The following is a 21,324-nucleotide window of genomic DNA, read 5'->3' as shown; positions in this document are numbered from 1 at the left end:
TTCAACGGCAGAAAGTATTTTAATATTCTGTATGTCACGCTATATAATGCAAAAAGATACTCTTGCTGTTACCTTTGTTTTGCTTCCAATAGGAAGAACATTAGATCAAATGTTCAGGAGCTCTGGAAAGTTTGGCGTTTGGTTTTTGGGTGGGTTTTTTTCCCTCTGGACTGGATGGGAGAACTCTCGTAATTGTTCTTTGGAGTGCAGCGTAAAACCGATAGTCACCAATTGAGCATTGGCTCGTAACTTTTTAAGAGCCTTTTTCATGCTGTGTTGATGTATAAATACAATTTGTATTTTTGAGTTTATAGTGAGGTTGTAGGGAGGAGAAGAAAAAAAAAAAAGCCTTTCAGAATACATTGTGGTGTTTAAAACAGGACATAAAGTAGGTGTAATAGTTTCAGGGAAAACAAATACAACAGGCCATGCTCTTCAGACGCGTTGCTGTGCTGGGTCTGACTGGAATGAAGTTAGGGTTATTCCATGCCAGATGACATCATGCTCAGCAATACAACCAGGAGGGGTTGTTGGTGCTCAGGAACCAGCTGGGCTTTGGGCTGCTTGTGGGAGGTGGTATCTGAGTGCCTTTGCATCGCCTTGTTCCACTTCCTTTGCTTACGAAACCGTAGCGTGCTCTACAAAGACAGGTAAAAATGTGGTCATGGGGGGGATATATGTGGCACCTGGAATATTTCTAGATAGAAAGTCAGGAAATATTTAAATAAATATGAATTATTGCCATTTAAAACAAATGTGAAAGAACACTGCTGCAGGACCTAGCTTTTTGTCCATGAAAAATTAGTTTATATGAATCATGCACAGAGACAGAAGAATTTCAGAAGTTTACAAGTTACTGCAATGAACTTACTGCTAGTACGGCTAAGTGCCTTTGTGTTGAATATAGGTGAAAATACATCAGCTGTGTATTTTAGTACTTCTTGCTGTTTGATAGTGGGGAAAAAAAAAATTCTATAGGATTACTGTTATATTCTTCTTTTCCCACGTATAATAATGGTGCATAGTCCCTTAAGAAGAATTATGATGTAAGAAACTAATTGGAATCTTCCAGGAGCTACTTACCCACAATCAACTGTTAAATATACATGTCTTAAGATCAACAGCTGGAATCACTGGTAAGATTATTTAATTTGCTGTTTGCATAAAATTGCATTGCAATTATACTTCCAGTTTTCATGTAGTTTCACTGAAAAATATTGATTTGCCTATTAGGTGTTTGGACTTTAAAAAACCAAAACACCTCCCACTCCCGTTCCTCCCCAAAAATCCCAGTGAAGCAGTTTCATAGACAAAATACATCAAAGTCTACAAGTTTAATAGTAAGAAATGAAAAAGCAGCAGTTTCTATGTGATTCAATCATTCAAAAAATCCAGTGAAAATTTAGCTAGAAAATGAGAAAAGGCACTTGATGTATGTACTGAACAGTCGATTAAGTATCATTAGTGGGTATTCTTTCATGTGTTATAAAACATCTAAGGAACAGTGGGAATGCAATGACCTTAGACACACGGAAACTGACTTTTTGCTCTATCTTTTGTCCTATCATTCATTGAGTATTGCCCATTGCTGGGGTAACTGCATTCCTTAATTATTGCTTTGTGCATCCTGATCAGTCTCTTTTGGCTCAAAGAGCAGATGGAGAAAGATTTCAAAGAGAACATCTGGGAGTCAAACCTGGAAATCATATATGTATATTAAAATTTGTCTTGAAACTTTGGAAAACAGACTTATCCCTTTCTCTAAAATTCAGCACTTATTGCTTTGCTCTTAGGCAGGGCTTACGGAAGCAACGATGTCTCAGATATAGACATCTTTCAAGTGTTACAAAATCTAGGTTTTGAAACTATTGCTTTTACAAGAAACATTTATACTCTCCTAAAAGCTCTCCCTAGACTTTAAGTATTGGTCATTGTCCCATCCCTGGCTTTTTTTGTCATCGCAAGAGAGAGCTGCTCGAATAATTAGGTTTTGTGAATGAAGAAAATGCTCACGTTAACATCCCGTGCTTTTGCCTGACTTGAGTAGCCAAACCTGCTCGCTGCCTAAAGTAAGTTTTGCAGTTATTCAACTTCAAATTCACTTTACCTTTCTAAAATGATAAAACCTTACAGCCTGTAAGAATGAACTGTGGTGCATCTGGCAACCTGTACAGCTGCAAGAGTAAGCACTCAGTTGGCTCTTTGTGGCACAGTCAGAACTGCAGACTGTAGGTAAGAATTACATCATATTTTCTTTCTATATGTCAACGAAGGTGTTATTTGGGAGCCCCTCTTGTTACACAAACACAACACCCCGCGACAACTGTAAATTCTAATACTAATGTGCACAACAGTAAAGGCTAGGGCAGAAGCATTTCCAGAGCACACAGTTTATTTTAACCTGCTGCCTTGCTCAGCAGAGTTCCTCACATATCACTGCTCACATACAAGTGAGAGATGCAGCCTTACAAAAAATACTCCCAGGCTTTCCGCAGATCACACTTTCTCTCTCTGTAGTATGACTACTAATCTGAAAGAGTATCCTACTTGTAAACAGGCCCTTTATTTTCAGGGATGGGACGCCACTATTCTTTTTATAGCTGTAGTTCTAATTTCCCTTTTCATTCACGTTTTTTTAAAAGAACATCCTTTGGAAAATTCTTTTGATGTTTGGTTTGTTTACTGTGGTCAAAAGTAATTTCAGTACAACTGAAACAACCTATAATTCACTGAATATTTCCACCTCCAATGTTACTGGCATATTAGCATTAGAGCTGGCTAACAATATAGGTGAAAATTATACGAATGTGCAGTGTAGCTGCTGACTCTGGATGGCACAACTCTAAAAACTTCAAGGTAGGTTCCCAAAAATCCTGCTTCCCGTGTCAACGAGTATGAGGTGTATGAGATATGAATAGCATGACATACACAATGAAAATTGGCTAAAAAGAGTTACTGTATGTTCTTTGGTAAATTTAAGGGTTTTACTCTTTGCGTTCTGCAGAAATAGTTATCTGCTACAGGTCTCTCTTAGGTAGCAAATTAATATCTTATGAGCTGCAAGCTGGAACAACTTAGGGATTTTTGCTGATTAACATACAATACTTAGCGTTATTTTTAGATTGGGCTACGCTTTCAAAGTTACCTTTGAGCTGTTCCTTTAAGTACATCACATAAAGGGTGCTTTTTTTTGCTAGGATGCGAGCAGTCTGCTCTCTTCTTCAACCCTGTTGTCCTTTTCTGTTTGTTCCTTCTGTACAACTATGTCAGTCAGTAACACCATTCTTCATGTTTGTTTCCTAAAATATCTGGTGTCCTCTTTATTTTGTGAACAGTAAAGATTTTTTTATGGTCTCTTTCCCTGGCCAGATTTCTAGTGGAACTATCAGAAATATTTTATAATTAGAAAAACCAACCCAAAACCTTCAGCTATGTCTGTCTCTCTGAGCTATGCCTAATGCAAAATCCCATTATGAAATTTAGCATGCTCTTTGAGCTCCTTTTGAGTTATACCAGTGGAATCGGCCAAGTGCCCTCCAGCCGTAACCGCTTCTATTATGCACAATGACACCAGCTAAGAAACATGTGTAGGGTCTTCTAAATAATAATGAAATATTCTTACATCATCTTGAGAGAAAATGTTTCAAAGTGTTCCCTCAGGAACAATGCAGATCCATACCGCTATTCTTGCAGCTTTGTAGATAAATATAAACAGGCCATAGATGTGTGTGTATTTATTCATTTCTACAAAATGTGTATAGTAATGTATGTATAGCATATCAATCTTGAGTCAACTTGTGAGGCATGTTTTTATATATATAGATATCCCTTATGGGATATGTAGTAGACGTTTTGGTGTATGCCACGCTTTGTAGTGTTGGTCAGCAAACACCTCTGAGGCATGGGCTATTTGGTTGATCAGCAAAAGAAACACGTGCAGTAACTGGTTATGGATAAAATCATTGCATGACAAAACTGGGAATCCACTGATTTATAGACAGAAGTACATTGTTTTGGAGACATAAATCTGAAAGTTTCAATCGGTGTCCCACCAGAGTTTACTCAAGACTGACAAAAGGTTGATTAAAAAACTACAAAGTGTCATCAACAGCCTGGAAATTTTGATTTTAAAGTGTTGCCTTGAACAAGATGGTGACCCCAGGAACCTCATCTTCCACTCTCTGTCCTTGGGTGGCCTTTGTAATGACTTTATTAACTTCCTCATGATGAAGAAGAAAACGATTGTTTGCCTCTGCTTCTCCAAGAGGTAGGTGAGACATGGTACCGGCAGGCAGGTTACCATCTACAGAGATCCATGGGTTGGAGCTGAGACCGCTGACAAGCAGAATTGACTTGCAAAGCAGAAAGAGATCCTGTATGTGCTTGGAAGCGTGGCATGCTCTGCTTTCTTGAGGGCAGAGCAAGTTTTCTTGAGCTCTTAAAGTGAGCTGCTCTTGTGGCAAGAAGATCATTTTTCTCACATCTGCTCACGTTGGTGAGAAGTTACTCTTATGAGCTGAAATTAGTCAGACCAAGTGAAGGAATTAATTACAAGCTGGCTCTGAGCATGCATATATTTTTAATACACTGTAAATCAAATTTTCATTATTTCAAATTGTGTTGAGAGATGAGGTATTCAGTATGAAATAAGGAAATATAAACTTCTCCATTAACTAGCATGGTGTTATATAATGTACGCTGCACAACATCTGAAGGGCATCGCACGTACCGCAACACAATGCCCGTGTAAGATGCCCAGCTGCATCTTGCAGTGTCGCCTCTTTGAAGTGTCCTGCTCTTTCATTAAAAGCTGTATCACACTTGAGAAGAACTAATGATAAAAAGATTTCCTGGCAAGCGGCTGCTTCTGTTAAATGGGGAATGTGATGTGTTTGGCATGTATAATTTAGCTAATTTGTACAAGAAACACGTTACTTAATCAGCTGTAGATTTGGTTATTGCATGATAAAGATGGCAATCCATTAATCAATTTATAGACATAAATACATTATTGTTCAAGAAAAAAACAAGGATTTAAAGACCCTTGAATCAATAAATATAATTAAAACAATGGTGTGTTGCAGTCATTTATTTGATTGTCCTACAGCTGTCTGACGCATGGTGAGATTAGTGAAGCATGGAGCCAAACAGCCAACACTACATTTAGTTTCGTTTATTGAAATAATGAAAGGGTATTAATGATAAAGTACAAAAGTGTGTAATAGAAAGTAATGTACTGTGAAATAAAATTATGTTTGGAAATCAAGAAGAATACAATAAAAGTTAAAGCTTTAAGTCTATTTGGAAAACATTTTGTATTGTTTTAATAGAAGACTGGTTGTGATGTACAGGTTATGAAAAATTATAGGAATGTGTTATGAGTAAGATGGAATCAAATTACTTTATGAAAAAGCAAATACTGTCCTTAGGTTTTTCTGGCAGTCTGAGAACTTGAAAAGGGGGATGGAAATGACCACATGCTATACACTTACTGACTCAGGTTTGCATTTTCATTTAATCAGTTTCTATATTCTGTATTTCAGGAAGCCCATGACAGTGATTGTTTGTTAAACTCTAGGCAGGGGACACACAGAGAAATATCTGTAATGGATGTGAGTCCAGTATGAGAGTATTCATGGACTACCATTTCTAAAAAGTCCTGAAATGAATGCACATATCATGTGCTTCTAAATTATTCATTAACACTTATTGCAAGCGAGCAAATAATTTCTCTTTTAAAGAAGAGAAATAAGGTATTTCTTAAATCTTACTTGCTTAAAACTAATAGAAATGTAACAATAATAAATTATTGGCTGATAAGACAACTGATGTCTTGCTTTGCTTAATGACAATAGAATAAAAAGATGTTTTCTTTCTACTATTTCATGTTTCAGCAAAAGGGTAGATAAATTAAAACTGCACTGTTGAATATGCCATGTGTTCTAATAAACTATTGTCAAGTTTGTACTTATTAGCAGAGCCAATTTATGTTCCCTTTCATAGTACAGAGGTTGCCTACGTGGGCTACTGAAATCCTAAAACAGGTGCTTAAAACCACTTCCTTTTTCTGAATCTCAAAATACTGAACACTCGTGCACTTGTGTGTTGCTAAAACCTGAATATTTAGCTCTTTTGAAAATCAAATAAACACCTGCTAGTAAGCCCAAAGTGCTGTTTGTTACTTTTCAGAAATCCACAGTAATATCGTTTGCTTTTAAAGACGTATGAAACATTAAATAAAGGTCCATATTTTTAAAAGCGTACTTCTCTAGTATCAATCTCTTGATCTCATGCCCAAATCCAAGCACTTCATATTATTTTTAAACTTCATTTTTTCAAAATAATTTTCTCACATTCATCCCAGTGATAGAATACGATCTTAAGAAATAAAAGGCTAAAGCCAGGAAACTCTTCCCACCTTTGGGGAAATAACTCCCATAAAAATTGTATTTGGCTCTGTTTTCAGCGCAGTTGTGGTACTGATGGCAGTAATTATAATACACTCATTGGAATATGGCAAAGCTGTTAAAAAAGCTACAAACATATCCTGTATGGCAGTTGCCTGGAGACGGTGTGGTGACATCATCGTTGTATTTTCCATAGCTTGTATTGTTCTTGTATCGTTCTTCCCCAAAATGACTGCTTGGTTTTGAATTCAGTTTAGAAGTGAGGAAAATGGCATCTGATTTGTACAAAAAATCCTAACAAAGATGCAGTATGCATAAGCATGATTTACAGTCTTCATGTATGCAGCACTTACAACTCATAAATATTTCAGGTAAGAAAACCACCAAAGATTGTATATTCAGTGATCACATTATCTTCAAAAAGAAGAATATGGTTTTGGCGTGGATGTTTGCAAAAGGTTGAAGGAAAAGTTATATTTATAACATCTTTATACCAATTATTTCCATTTCAAAAGATTTTTGTATTTTCTTTACTGTGTTTCTTTTCTAACCACCTTCTAGTGACAAGGAATGAATGAGAAATTAAGTCATTGGCCTGGACTTGGGAGACCTCAGCACTACCCTATGAATGTTTTCTGTATAGCATTGGAAATATTACTGCTGTTCTTTGGCTTTTTTTCAGATAATTTGCTATGAAGTCAACTTGTGTCATGACAACCATGTTCTCTAAAGTCAAAGGAGTGATAAGAGATCTAAACCATCTATTATCTAAGAACGCCTGGAAACCAACGCGGTCAATAGACTGTCGTTTTTCACAGTGAGTCATACGCTAATTTGTATGAGAATATCAATTTTTCTAACAGGGGGAACAACAGTCAGATCTTACGAAGATTATTTAAGGAGCAAATTGAATAAGGCCATAGTGGCATTAGAACATTAGGCAATACATTTTCTGTGCACCAGCCATGGAAGGAGGTAGTACAGATGGAGCAAACAATGTGAAATTAATCCAGAAGTATAAAATAATGGGTTTTGCGTATTTTGATCTTACTGAGGCATTTAACCATCAAAGGTTTCCGTGCACCAAAGAAAACAAAAATATTTACATCATCATTTCCTGAGGCTTTTTCCACTAGAAAAGCGTGCCGGGAATAAGGCACATGTGTCTCTGCGTAGCTTCCGTCAGGGCAGTAATTATGAATCTGTGTTGGAAGCAGCCACCTTCGTATGGCACAGTGGGGAGCTCTGGGCTCCTTTGTGGAGTAGGGGCTATTTGCACCTTGAAAATAACGTGTTTCTGAGTCTGCCAGTACCAGAGTTGGGTATTTAAAAAGTCAAGAACTTTTTTTAGAAGACAGACAATAAGACAAAAACCCTCACTCTTGGCATTTACATAACTTTTTGTTTTGTTCTGCCGATTTTGTTAGAGTAAAACCAAACATAGACAGCGATGTCTGTTCTCTAAAGAAATTTTAATCCAAAATAAAACCAGAAGCAGCAAATAGCAATAACCAGCAAACAAAGGGAAACAAAGGAAGTGTGTAGGCTTTGAGAAGAAAAACAGTTTATACTGCACATTAGATGAGCATTATTATGGTTCCTAACTGCACTTAATGTAATTTCCCATAGTTTTATATCAATAAAGAAGGCACATTGACAAAATATTTTAAGTAATACATATAAACTTGAGATGTTCAGCTGCTGTAGAATAATTACTGAATAAATACTCAAAGAGAACAAAAGAACAATTAGAAACACAAAGATGAGAACTACAAACTCCAGTCTAAGTGGTTCAGTGGAGCTGTTTTCTGTTTGGGTATCTGGTATCTGTTTTCTCACAGGTTTAGATCTGCACTGCACTAGTCATTGATTTCCAATCTCAAGGCTTCCCAATATTTACAGTAGCACAGCTTCCCAAGCAACGTCAAGCTTTTCTACCGTCTAACCGTGATCTCTACGCTCCTTTTTCAGTAACAGTCACTAGCTCCTAACTTGCCCATTCCCGTTTTCCATTCAACAGCTAAACGACGAGTGAGGTAAAAAGCTGTTGATCCAAAACAACCGCATTGTCTAATTCCGCCCTTCTGACTTGCACGCGCTCCGAGTGCTGACTTTAGGTGTACAGCTTTACTGATTTTTTGACATGAATTGTATGGCCTCGTTCAGGAATTGCATGATAGGTTTAAGTGTAACATAGCTGAGTTCATGTTTTGATTGTGAAATGAATACTGGGGAAATGGAAAATACTTCGTGGCTCTGAGCTATCGGCCCGCTTGCTGTCAGTGCCGCAACCGATGGCCCCGTCAGCAGGATAGCAGCGAGATAGTCTTTAGCAGCTTCTCAGGAAGCCCAATTTAATTAAAAGCTTATCTCTTAATACGACGCCAAGCTTCTATATGACAAAGAAGTGTTTCCCACCACGTAAGCTTTCACAGCATCGTGCCGAGCAAAACGTTGACTTCTCTCTACAGCACGGTAGAGGAAATTACTGTTTTGCCTTTGTTTTCTGTGCTGCTGCAAGAACGTGGGGCTTGAGAGAGTTTTTGTTTTCTTTCCTACATGCTTCCCAAGATAACCAGACCATGAAAATCTGAGAAATAACTTGCAATGAGGCTTATTAAACTTGCATAAATCTGATTTTTATGGAGCCTGCGCCGTGACTTTCACTTATTGAAAATAACAGTAAGAAGCTAATGTGAAGTCGCAGGCAGATTAGCAGGCTCTTGCTGCAATATGTTTTAGACTTTATGTCCAAGGAAGACTCTGGCACTCAAGTTTTTTTTAAGTGCTCTGATTGTAGCTTTCATTTTCAAGAAGTAGGAAAATAGCATGCAGAGCTCCTCAGAGCTTCAAAATGTAAGTGTCTAATTATTCACTAGATGAGTAACTCGTTTTTTTGGAGGAGGTTAGTAAAAGGAAAGCCCAGATGCTACTACTGTGTGTTTCCAACAGGTTGTAATTGACGTGATTTGGGAACTGCCTAAAAGGCAAGGAATCCTTTCAGACTGCAGTTTGACAATGGTAAATTTTAAAAATTCCATGTGGAAGAAAACTGAAACAGCTTTCAAATATATTAAAAAAAATAAAATAAAATTTACTTCTCTGTATTTATAGCTTCTACCTTTAGATGGATCTATTTCCCACAAAGGTCATATATACATCATGAAAGTATTTAATGAATGTAGATTATGGTACATTTTACCTACCCTGTTCATTGGAGAAAATTCACTTTATATTATGAACAAAGCTTTGAGTAACTGCTATATTAAATGAACAAAAAATCAACTTGTATAAAGGTATTGCACTTACCAAAGACCTTGTTCCACCTAGATCCATCAGTCCTGTAGCATTATTCCTACGTGGCCAATAAGAAAAGTGTGCAGAGTAGAGCCTTAGTGACTCTTGCATGATGTCAAAGTGTACAGAGTGTCAAGAGATTTTTCATATTGTTCCTAGGCTTTCCAGCATATATGCTGTGTATTGCTACAGAGTTCTTTTTTTATTGTTAGATTTGCTCGTCTTCCTTTTGTTTTAAAAAGAATGCAAATTTTTTTTCACTTACCTGTGTAGATAAAATATGAATTCGGTATGAAATTACAGGAGAGAGAACAAATATAGCTCTGTTAGTATTAAGACTATACAAAAATATTTCAAAAAATATTTTTTAAAAAGCATGTATAGTACTCTCTTGTAAAAGGATACATTTCCGTGTAGTAATTGTGCTCAGATTATACATGTACCACTATTGTGGTAAAAAGACAGTTCAAAATAGCATACATAATGAGCCACAGCGTTGGTTACCTTATTGTTGGAGACCTAAGGAGAGTGGAGAACAAGGATATGTAGCTCTTCTCTGATTTCTCCATAAACCTACTTGTTTATACACATGGAAATCATGACAGTGACTGTAGCATCTGAATTGCCGAACATGTTGGAGGAAGGTAAGGTATTCCACCTTTTCTGTAGCCCCTTGAGAGCTTTTACTCCTCCTGTCCTTGAATAAAACACTATTCTTCTTATTATGAAACATGCTGTTATCAAAGGAGTCATAAAAAGCTTTTCCCTTGAAACTCCACTTGAGAGCTTTGAAAATACCACCCCAGTTATAGGAGAAAACACCAAGGGAAACGGTCTTGACTTCCTCTAAAGAAATAGTTTAAAAAATAATATTCAGACTTTAAAATTATTAGGAAAGCTAAGCATTTCCCACAGCTGTCAAAGACTTGTTAAACATCACTTGTACTTATTCCAAGGAAAGGCTCACCCAACTTTTCCTGTGAATTATTAACCTGTTCTGATAATAGTTGTCAGATGTGAACAAGAGACAGCTGAGAGAGCTCTCAGGTGAATGAGTTGGAAACACGCCATGGCAAATACCGAACATAAAGAGACGAAAGTATCATCTCAGTCTAGTCAATGAATTTATATCAAAGTTGACTTTGCAGTTTGGGGATTTCCTTTAGCAACCCTTTGGTATCACTGCTGTGAGCTGATGCTGTGACTTTCTGGAAGGGACCTGAAGCGAGGAGGGATGAGCAAGCTGACCCTGCAGAGGTGCCACTGTCCCATGAGAGCGGCGGAGGGAGGGTTTCAGCATGGCTGTATCGCCTTCCACAAAGGAATGCCTTTCAGAAACTTCCTTTATAGGAGAGGCTTTCTGAAGTCAAGTGGATGTGGTTGCTATCAGGAGTCTGCAGGAGCAAAGAGCCTCCTGCCCATCCTGGCACCTCCCTTATAGGACGTGCCTGCCAGGTCTGGGGATGTAGCGAAGGAAATGTCATCTGTGTTTTGTAACATGGACTTTCAGTTTCTCAGAAAAAGGGTAGATGTTCAGTGTCCTCTAAAGCTCAGGACATGGAAAACAATCACGAGGGGAATGTTCCTGAGGGGATGGCTCTGCAGAAATATATGTCGTTCTCTTTTTGTGATATGTGTAAATTTTTGAATTTCATCTTCTGATACTGTTATTTTAGATTTTTTTCCAAGAATTACTCGGTGTAGGAGCACCCCTATCTGCAGAGAATGTCTTAATTTTAAGAGCTGCTCAGTGTGAGTGCCCATCCAGTCTGCAGAGGATTTGTTGTCAGATTTTATTGTAGTGTGATCTGTTCCTGAATTTGTCAAGTCTTTCCCTAGAGAAGTGGGTTACCCTTTCAAAATTTCCTTTGATGTTTTTTTTCTACTTAATCTGTGCTTCCACATCACTAATTCTTTGTTTCATTTGGATTGCCTCCCGCAGATTCTCTGGATCAGTGTTGGGCTATATCCCTGCACACACATACAGGTACACGTAGAGATGGCATGTACATGGAGACCTTAGGCTGTTTAAATTGTCTTTAATCTCTCACTTTTTACCTTCTATATTTATATTATTATCTCACTAGATTATGAATTGTTCAATTTCATTTCTGCTGTATTTCCTGTTGATGAGTTCCCTGGATTGTAACCTGTAAAGACCAAGGCTACAAGCTGCTCTGGAGAACTTTCCTGCATAGTTATGGCGTGTCCTCTTGGCATCAGGAGCCATCCTGTGGCCGCACAGGAACGGATGGGCCGTAGAGAGCCATGCAGCATCATGCCTGCCCTGTACAAGTTAGACATTTGCAGTTCTGGCAGCTCCTGGTGCTGGGGAGTCAGGCAGGAGAGCAGCCAATAGCTCCGCTACTACAAGGATTCTCACAAAATCTTTGAATAAATGTATAGTAATGCAATAGTGATTTGGCCAGCCTCTTGGTTTCATGGATCCAAAGCCACTCTGCGTCCCCTCCGCAAGGGTTGTCGCTGTCCCCACGCCAGCTGCCTTCTGGTCTTCCCAGCCCGAACCACGCACCAGAAGGAGCACTGGATAGCTGTTCGGTGCCTGTCCGCCGGTATCAGTGCTTTTGCATTCCCAAAACCTGTCAATGGCAACTCACCACAGCAAGATATGGTCCCAGCGTCCAGAGGGGAGAATGCTGCTTGTGCTGTCAGGCAGAGCAGACCTTCGCATCACAACACCGCCGTCAGCTGTGTCTGCACGCCACCAAAAATGCAACGATCAATGAAAGAAGGCATCTTACATGTGTTTCCCTGGATTTGTTTCAGAATAAGAGTGGTTGTGTCAATGAGAAAATGGTTCAGATCACACTCACAAGAAAGCACGTGCGTTTGACGGGTGCTCAGCTTGACCGTTCCTCTTGCAGGGAAGGAAATCATCCCTATTTCCAGTCTCAGGAGATGGCTGGGCATGGAGCTCACTTGGTGAGGTCTGAAGAATCTCACCATTATTAATATTAATAATAATGGTAAGTCACGAAATTTCTCAGAGATTCCTCTACACAGGTTTTGTGCATTGTTTACATTCTGGAAGTAGTTAATTATATTCAGCAAATTTGTTAGCTGTCCAAATTTTACATTCAATATTGCTTTGTTAAGTATTTCAATAGAAATACAGATGAACAGTGTTTGGTTCTATCAACAAACAAAATATTGGCAAAATCCAGTTCATTAGCGTGCTTATGCCTTACACCTTACAGACAAGTGGAGCTTCTGTTCCAGCCTGAGGAGTTTGATGAAATGCCTTTCTAATCCTACAGCCTATTTCATATTCATGGAGGTGATTTACGAGAAATGAGGGGAGAATCTGCATAGAGCTTTAGGAACAGCTCAGATGCAAACAAGTTTCTGTGTAGTAAGAAACATTTGTGATATCCTGACGTTGATCTTGAAACCTACAAATGCTGATGTGTTTGGATCCTGGGGTTTAATTTGGGCAATTCCAGAGGAAGGAGCCAGACATTAAAAGTTAATCTAGTCAGGCTGTTTTTCCCCCACAATTGGCCCCAAGCCTAGGTTGACCTTATTTCAGTTCCATTTCTACTAAATATTCTGAGGGCAAAGAGCAGGTTTTTTCTTGGCAAACTAGAAACAGTCTTATCATTATGAAAATATTTGTGACAGCTCAAAGTACATGGCACTTTTTGTTACTTACGGCTTAAATTTGTCTTGATACAGGTAGCTGGGGAGGATGTAACCAGTGAGAAGTAAGGTCTCCGAGAGGTGGGGGAGAGGTTTCAGACAGACTCACCTGGAAAGGAGGTCTGGTAAACACGGGAGAACAGAAGCACTCATGTGTGATATCTAAAGGAGTAACATAACTTAGCCATATGTAAAAGATATTTAAGTTTATGATCCGAGTATGATATTGTTGGCTGCAAAATCAGTGCCTTCTGCTTATTATTTCCTATGACTCCCAAATTCTTTGTCACTGCTTTCCAAAGTAGTCACCCATCTAGCATGTATGTACTGCTGATATTTTTTGGTTTTGTTAAACTCAATGATTGTCCCCAAAGACTGTCTGATCTGTGTCTTTGCCTACCTTTTCAGTGCTTACTGGTGTCTCAGTAGTAAGTCTGTCAAGCCTTATGTCATCTGCAGGTCATCTTCAGTAATCTTTTAATGTTGTCTTCCAAGTCATCAGTAAATATTTAGGGTAACGTTGGTGCGTGAATTGCTCTGTGGAGGACACTACTGTTACCACAGGCAGCATACATATATTCTGCTTGTATATAGGTGTCTAGCACCACTGTAGATGCTGTAGGGTATCTGAGATACTTCTATGGTTACTGGCAGCTGCTACACAGGGACCTGGTGGAGATCTGCACCCTTGTACAATGGTCATTAGAGCCAGGGGTCTGAACCCTTCCCTTGGGAGGAGATTCACTACAGACAGAAGTCCTGCTGGTGCATGGTGAGACCTATTTGTTGTCACGCAGTGCCTCCACTACCTAATTTTGCATCTCTCATCAGTCCCCTCACCTCCTCTCTGACTTTGATGAGGCCAAGTGATCCAGATCCATAACAGTGAGTTTTCACAGGCAGAAGTTCATCTTCATCGTCACCAGATGCCATGGGAGTAATTTTTGTCTCTTTTTTTCCATACCCTTGTGTCAACTGTAAATATAATAGTATGTTACACATTTAACAGATGAAGGTAGTTTGTTTATTTTTTAAAGTGAGTTTTGTTATTGTTTGTTCAATTCTTTATCTTTTTCCTGAACTCTCCTTCCTTACCTCTTATTTCTAAATGACATTCGCAATATTAAACATGGCAAGTTTCATACATTGTGTGATACCACTGAACACAATGATATGATTCAGGTGCAAATTGAGGCTCCAAATGAAGCATAGTGCTCCCAGCAGGTTTAGGTAGTTCTAAGTCATTATTCAGCCTGGTTGCACAGTCAAAAGTGTCTAAATGTGACTATAGGTAGAAAAAAAAAAGAAAAAAAAAATTTAAAGGCTTGTCAAAAAAATTAATAAAATCATAAAGTTATAGAAAAGCCTGAGTTGGAAGAGACTCATTAAAGCTCATTCTAGTTTCATCTAGGGCAGGGACACCCTCCAGTAGCCCAGGCTGCCCAAAGCCCGTTCAGTATACATCTCTCTGTCTGTACGTGCACACAACAGCTCTGTATTATTATAACACTTTCTTGCTTACAAAGCTAAAGCCAGATGACAATGCATTTTCCACAACACATGTTGCTTATTTACTCTCTCTGTCTTGTTGGTAAGCTGTAGCTGGTTTCAGTGGCTTGCTGGTTTCCGCACCCTCCCATAGCGGTATTATGTAGCTGATTTCTAACGTTGCTGCTTATAGTTTGATTCATTACATATATCCTCAGAGAGAAAATATGGTTACTAAGGTTAAAAGTCACAGAAATGTTGACATTTCTAATTCTCATGATTTTGCATTGCTATTTGTAATAAACCCCTAACTTTTCTGTGCACTAATTTCTTCTGCTGAAATTCTTGGTAAAATACAGCAAAAGAAATCCTTACTCAGAAGAGCATCTTCTGACAATATTACACGGTTTATTCCCAATTTAGATACAATATTACTCCTTTATGTGAGGAAATAATAAAGTTTGGACAAGACTGCTTACGACTTAAATATGTGGAAAAGGAAAGTGCAAAAACAAAGAATAAAACTAGTAACTTAAAGCTAGGTTGGGTTTTTTTGTGTCTTGTGGAAAAATCATGAACCTTTGCTACATTTGCTTATTGAACAGCTTGGAAGAATAAGAAAGCAGTAGGAGTTTAATAATTCGGTTTGAAATACAAAAAATGTCATTTATTCTGCTAGACATTAACATGATATTGGTGCACTATAGCTACATGAACACACTATTATAAGAGGGAATTTAAAAAATCTCATTGTAATAACTTCCATATGGAAATGGCTATCCTATAATTACATTCAGGAGAGGAAATCAAATGCTATCTTAGATTTTTAAAAGATTTACATTTATTGTCTGTTGACACAATAATAAGAGGGGCGAATTTCAGCTACACTCTCAGTATACTAGGGGTAGGGGGATCGCTCTTCAGGTTTTTTTCTTTGATTATGAAAACTGGGAGACAGGAAGGGATTTTAGGAAGCCTTTAAATTTACAGTATCTCTTTTTTTTTTTTTTTTTCCTTGCCTCCCACATGGATACATATCATAAAATCTGGGCCGGGAAGGTCAACGCGTTTAAATATAATTCAAATCCATATCCAGGCCTACAGAAAATCTGCTCTGCCAAAATTATCTGTACCCTGTGGTGCAAAATAATGTTCTCGGTTTGCTTTTCAGACAGGCAACTTCACACACACACGAAGACATACAGATATATTAGAAAACATCATACTTCCCATATTGCATAAAGTAGAGAGAGGGTTAAGGAGCAAACATTGCACGTTGACTTTCTTTGCTCTTATGTGATAAAAGCATGTCGTTGTGTTCGCAGTAGCAACAGCTAATACAAACTACAAATGAATTTTCTTTCTCATCCCCAGTTTTTATTGAGTTTCATCTTCCCGTTCACTGCCACGGGCTGTTATTCTGTACACCCGCACTCAGCCAGAAATATAATGAAAAAGAATCAATCTCTGAAAAGAAAGTTATCACCAGCCAATAACGTTGGGCCACTTTCATGGGTCCTGCAGTGTTTCATCCAATTGCCAAAATGCCTTACCATTATCAACTGAAGACAGTCGCTTAGCTCCTCTTCCCGGTAAGTACAAAATCATTGTGTGCTACCCAGGCGATCTAGAATATGATATTAATACTGTGGAATTCGTTAGGGCAGAATGTAAACAGTGTTAATTTGTGTATCCAGAATAGATTGTCTAAAAATCGATAGAGAGGAATACCAGAAAACTATTATTTCTGAGAAAATGGGTGAGTGCTTCAGTATTATTCTGTGTGCATTGTCTTTTTTGTGTTCAAAGCTGCTCGTGCTTGGTTTATGATTTTCTCCCTTTAAAATTCAAGTATTGGAGAAATGTATTGATTAGTACCAAACTTGCAAGGCATTCACTGAGAATATTTATGTTCTAGGTTTTTTGACCACATGTACAAGTATTTTGTTCATGACTGGATAAGCATTGCTGTTGGAATCCATTTCCCGGTGTTGACATTCGTAACTATTTTAAATGATCACTCCGTAAATAACTTTCCACATGAAATTCATTTATTTCAGTAAATATTTCTGCTACTAAACTAATTTACTTGAATGCAAATATATAGGTGGTATGGATATTTTCACAGTGAATATAATAAATTTTTGAATGCCTTGTGAAAATATGTTTACCCTCATGTGTAGAAGCAATATATAAAATATGCCATCACTACTAGACATGTATTATTTCCATGTTCACCTCACAGTGGATCTGGAATTCCCGAGTCTGCTGAGTCACGGATCCAGCAGTTGCCATTGACGTGTGTTTGGATGCACTATAACGCTGGGCTCCACCTCTACTCTCGATGAATCGAAACGGGACAGTAATTTAGCATACGTAATGGCCCCGGCACAGAGCGCGTGCTGTCAGGACAGCAGAAACAATTGTTTCTCTGCAGAAGGACTTCACAACCAGAAATATTATTAAGTCCTTTTTTTTTTTTTTTATTTTTTCACCCTTAAAAACTGCAATTGAAGAACACTTCAAAATTGATTGTAAAACGCTTCTGAAATCTTTTCTTTGGCGAAGACACTTCTGCCAGAACGTAACGACAATTAAGACGTGTTGGAAGCATTATCTCAGGTAGGGTATGTTTCCACTGAGCCCAAGACAAATTTGTCAGCGTGAGAACCAAACATCACACCCAAATTTCTTCCAGTTTAACTTCAGCCAAGTCTGCTCCATGCACAGCTTCAGACAACACAGCGATATGTCACCTTGCAGGAGAGAAGCATTCGGAGAATCTGCACGTATCGGAGAGAAGCTCAGGTAAGAAATGCATCCTGTGAGGAAGGTACATTTTCCTTTCAGCTACGGGTATCTAAGCTCTCAGAAAGGAGGGGCTCCACGGGGTTAGTTATCAGAGCTTATTTGGACAGACAGCAATCTACAAGCCCAGAGGAAGCTTTAGACAGCTGGGAAGTCAGATGTGAAGAGGTTCTGCAGATGACCGAGACATTCAGAAAGAACTTTTCACGTGCTTAAATAGGAATTGAACTCCACAGATTGACATGTGGAGGATTACTCGCTGAGATGATGGCATGCTGCATTTCTGGGCTAGCAAGTGCCAGTGTCTTACATTATTTCATTTCCTCCCAATTAGTTATTCTGCCTGTTGCCTGCTCCTATGACAGTCTGGCTGGTCTGACTGTTCATGAATCCAGTGTGACTGGTTGTTTCTGCAATATCCCAGATGTTAAGGAAATACATTCAGGGATGAAACAAGGGAAATTAAAAGTCGGTTCATGGATAGGATTAAAACTTTTGATTCATTCCGTAACAGGACTGAAGAAAAACTTTTTGTAAGGTTTGGGTTATAGTTTGGTTCTGGATAAAGCCAGCACTACCTTTGCCTTGTTCTGTTTCTGACATGCACAGATCTGGTATGTAAAATCATGCTGACATGCTATCTCATGACATACACCCAAGCCGAAAATCCCTAGGCATGCACACGGGGAAGCCTGTCCCGGCTGATCCCTGGTGGGACAGCAGCTCACACGGATTCGGGAGCCTGCCTGCAGACACTTGGCTTTGCAACCCACACCCTGAGCTACAGCACAGCTGTGATTGCCTTTGCCTCCATCTGTAGATGGAGCCATCTTCCTGCAAACCCTCCTGCAGTCTGCCTGCAAATCCTAGTTTCATTATGACTGGTAAATTTTAAAAGCCTGCTCTTTGGGTCATCTTCTTTGCAGGTTTATTTAGACTGAGAGTGGTCTAACTGGAAAAAATTATATCTGATCTTCATTAAGATGTTTTTGAGGACAAACTTGAAAGACAAGACCTTGCCTTCTTTTAAAAGATTTGTGATTAAACGTGGTCAATTGCCACCTTATTCCAAATCCACTGATTATAAAGCCAATTATATGAGAGCCAAGAACACACAGTTCCTTCTGGCTGCACTGGAAAGAAGTCACGTTGAAGCCAAATTAACTTTTTAACTGCACTCATGATCTGTAAACAGGCTCTCAAAAACAAATTCCCGTGTTGCCTCCCTTTCCAGCGCTCTCCAGCCCAGGCTTTCCCCAAGCTGTACGAGCCCAGTGATTGCGCCCTGCTCTCTTCACCTCAGTCCGGAGAAGCTGAGACCCACTGAATCCATACCCCAGATTTATATCCGAACACTTGAGATGTCGGGTGGTGGTTGCCCATCACTATAGCATACCGCAGCTGTTTCAGAACATGGAGTTAGGCCAAGAGCTGATTTAAATTATAGCTGTCATGTCATCTCATGTGGTTGCACTTGTGCAAATCTAAAAGCAGAGCATGTGCCAAATGGGTCTTACACAGCAGTTCCCTTATATCCTCCTTGTGTAGCTGAAGTGCAGCTTTATCTAGAAGAGAGAAATTTCTACACAGGCATACAATAAAATGATTTTCAAAACTGTAAATCTGCTTAATGGTGACTACTGGTTCACTCAATAAAATAGCTTGATGTTATAGTATACTTTCTGGTACGGTATTAGCAGATAAACAGGTTTCATGTATTTTGTTTGGTTTTTTTTTTTTTTTTTTTTCCCAGAAGGTTGCTCAAGAAAAGGAAAGAACAGCAGAGAGCAGATGCGTGTTGTGCACTTCCACCGATTCATTTATTCCTCCCTCCCTCTCGCTGCCTTTGTCCTTGGCCTTCCTGGGGTTCCTAATCTGGGTCAGTATTAGGACCACTTTTTTGTGGTTTTCAAAAATAAATAAAGAGGGAATATATTCATATGGCAGTTTTAGATATTGCACCTGAAATTGCTTATCTTTTGGTTACAGTATATTAAAATGCTTCCCTAGGCATGCTGATTATTGAAAACTCAATTTTTGCATGTGGATACATGTTTCCTGTAGCACGTTTAGGTAGCCCGTCTTCACTTTTTGGTCCTAGGAAAAAAAATCTTACCTTGTTGTCGGTGTTGCAAGCCCTTGCTTGTCAAAGTATCAGCAGTAGGTAAGAAAACAGCATCCCAGGCTTTCTTGAATACTCTAAACCCAAAAACATCGTTCAAGACAGACCAAACGGAATAACTGCAGCAATACCACACTCCATTTAAGTAAGACAGCAGATTCTGTCTTATTCATACACTTCTCTCTGAGCTTATTTTCTTTTCTGAGGCTACTTAGTAATTCCTTCAGCTTAATGAGCTACCATTTGGCAACCACTAAGCAACTTTGATTTAGTGATGTGACACTTAAAAAGAATCTGCAGTAAATGTGCTCAGAGCTGGCTGCTGGCTTTCTGGAACGATAGCAAGCACTGACTTCAAATAAAACCACGTACTTTGTTACTGACAAGAAACTCCACGTTGTTTCTGTGTTAGTCGTGCTGCATGTCAACCTCTGTCAGTGCGGGACCGCTCGCTGTCGTCACATGAAATTAGCCTAATGTGTGAGATCCAGTCCGCAATTCAGGAGGGCGCTGCACAGACGGAGTACCTGGAGCAGAGTACAAAGATTTGGTAAAATGTTGCTGAAGAATCTAGAATTACCTCCGTGATGATTTTCTTCAAGTATAGTCTTACTTAAGTCTCTTAATTGCTTTTATAAAGGTTATCTCAATCGTATGGCTGAACCAAATATAGACCTGGGATCTACAAGTTTCTTATGACTGCAGCTTAGCTTAAAATTCTCTTTCCTTTCTATTCTATTCCTTTCTTTTGATATTTTTTCAAAAATGAAATGAAAACTCCTATTCTTCCTACAGCTTGGAAAAGAGAAGTTCTAGCCTTAACTTTGTACAAATGCTGGAGAACTACCCCTCTACAGCGTGTGTGAATAGTTGTAGAAGAATTTCCCATCTTTTATTTTTTCAGTGTCTTTTTTAAACCTATGACTCATATTTCACTCTGCGTTCTTTAGCTTAATTTTCTGCATGCTTCCTTTCCTTATCTGCTCCTTCTTCCCACATTGCTCGTCTTCTCTTCAGTGCTCTTCCCTCTTGTACGCCTCTCCCATACATAATCACCCACTCTTTGCTTAAAGGTTGAATATCCTCACAGAAAGACAACTGTATATTTTAAAAATCTTTTTTTGAGGGGAACTCGAAGATGGCAGAAAGGATAACACAGTTTCTCTTTTCATCCATCCACAATTCCAGAATTTAGCTCCCCTTGCAATTTTCCCCTCTTTACTTGAATCCTGTATAGTACACTTACTTAAACGTGTAAATTTATTCGCTTGTGGGGATTGACAGCGAAGGGACATTTTTAATTCAGAATACTTTTCCAAGCAGAAGGAAAAATATATATAAGAAATTCACTCTGTGTTTCCAGTCTAATTGAATTTTCTAATCTTTTAAATATTGAAACCACACTTCTTGATGTTTGCAATTCAAGCTTCCCTTGATAATACAGTTAAAGCAAATCTGAAAGCTTATCCTTGGGAACAAAAACTATGTTGACTTCTAAATAATGAATTTATAGCACTGAAGACTATTATGTAACAGACCCCA

The 21,324-nt window shown here is 38.6% G+C and overlaps 2 long non-coding RNA genes across 2 annotated transcripts; one reads left to right on the top strand and one right to left on the bottom strand.

Annotated features, from left to right (window-relative positions):
• The first annotated feature begins 1,014 nt into the window (after positions 1-1,014).
• On the top strand, positions 1,015-13,542 carry LOC142601656 (uncharacterized). Its single transcript, XR_012835197.1, has 3 exons — positions 1,015-1,136; positions 7,090-7,224; positions 13,401-13,542. It is a non-coding gene; the product is annotated as an uncharacterized LOC142601656 (long non-coding RNA).
• LOC142601655 (uncharacterized) lies at positions 10,958-20,222 on the bottom strand. Its single transcript, XR_012835196.1, has 3 exons — positions 19,777-20,222; positions 13,378-14,339; positions 10,958-12,663 (listed from the first exon to the last, which is right to left on the bottom strand). It is a non-coding gene; the product is annotated as an uncharacterized LOC142601655 (long non-coding RNA).
• Positions 20,223-21,324: the final 1,102 nt, after the last annotated feature.

The sequence above is a fragment of the Balearica regulorum genome, chromosome 4 (assembly GCF_011004875.1).
Source record: "Balearica regulorum gibbericeps isolate bBalReg1 chromosome 4, bBalReg1.pri, whole genome shotgun sequence".
NCBI classification, from domain to species: Eukaryota; Metazoa; Chordata; class Aves; order Gruiformes; family Gruidae; genus Balearica; species Balearica regulorum.
The sequence above is the reverse complement of the archived record's forward strand: the minus strand, read 5'-3'. Positions and strand labels throughout refer to the sequence as shown.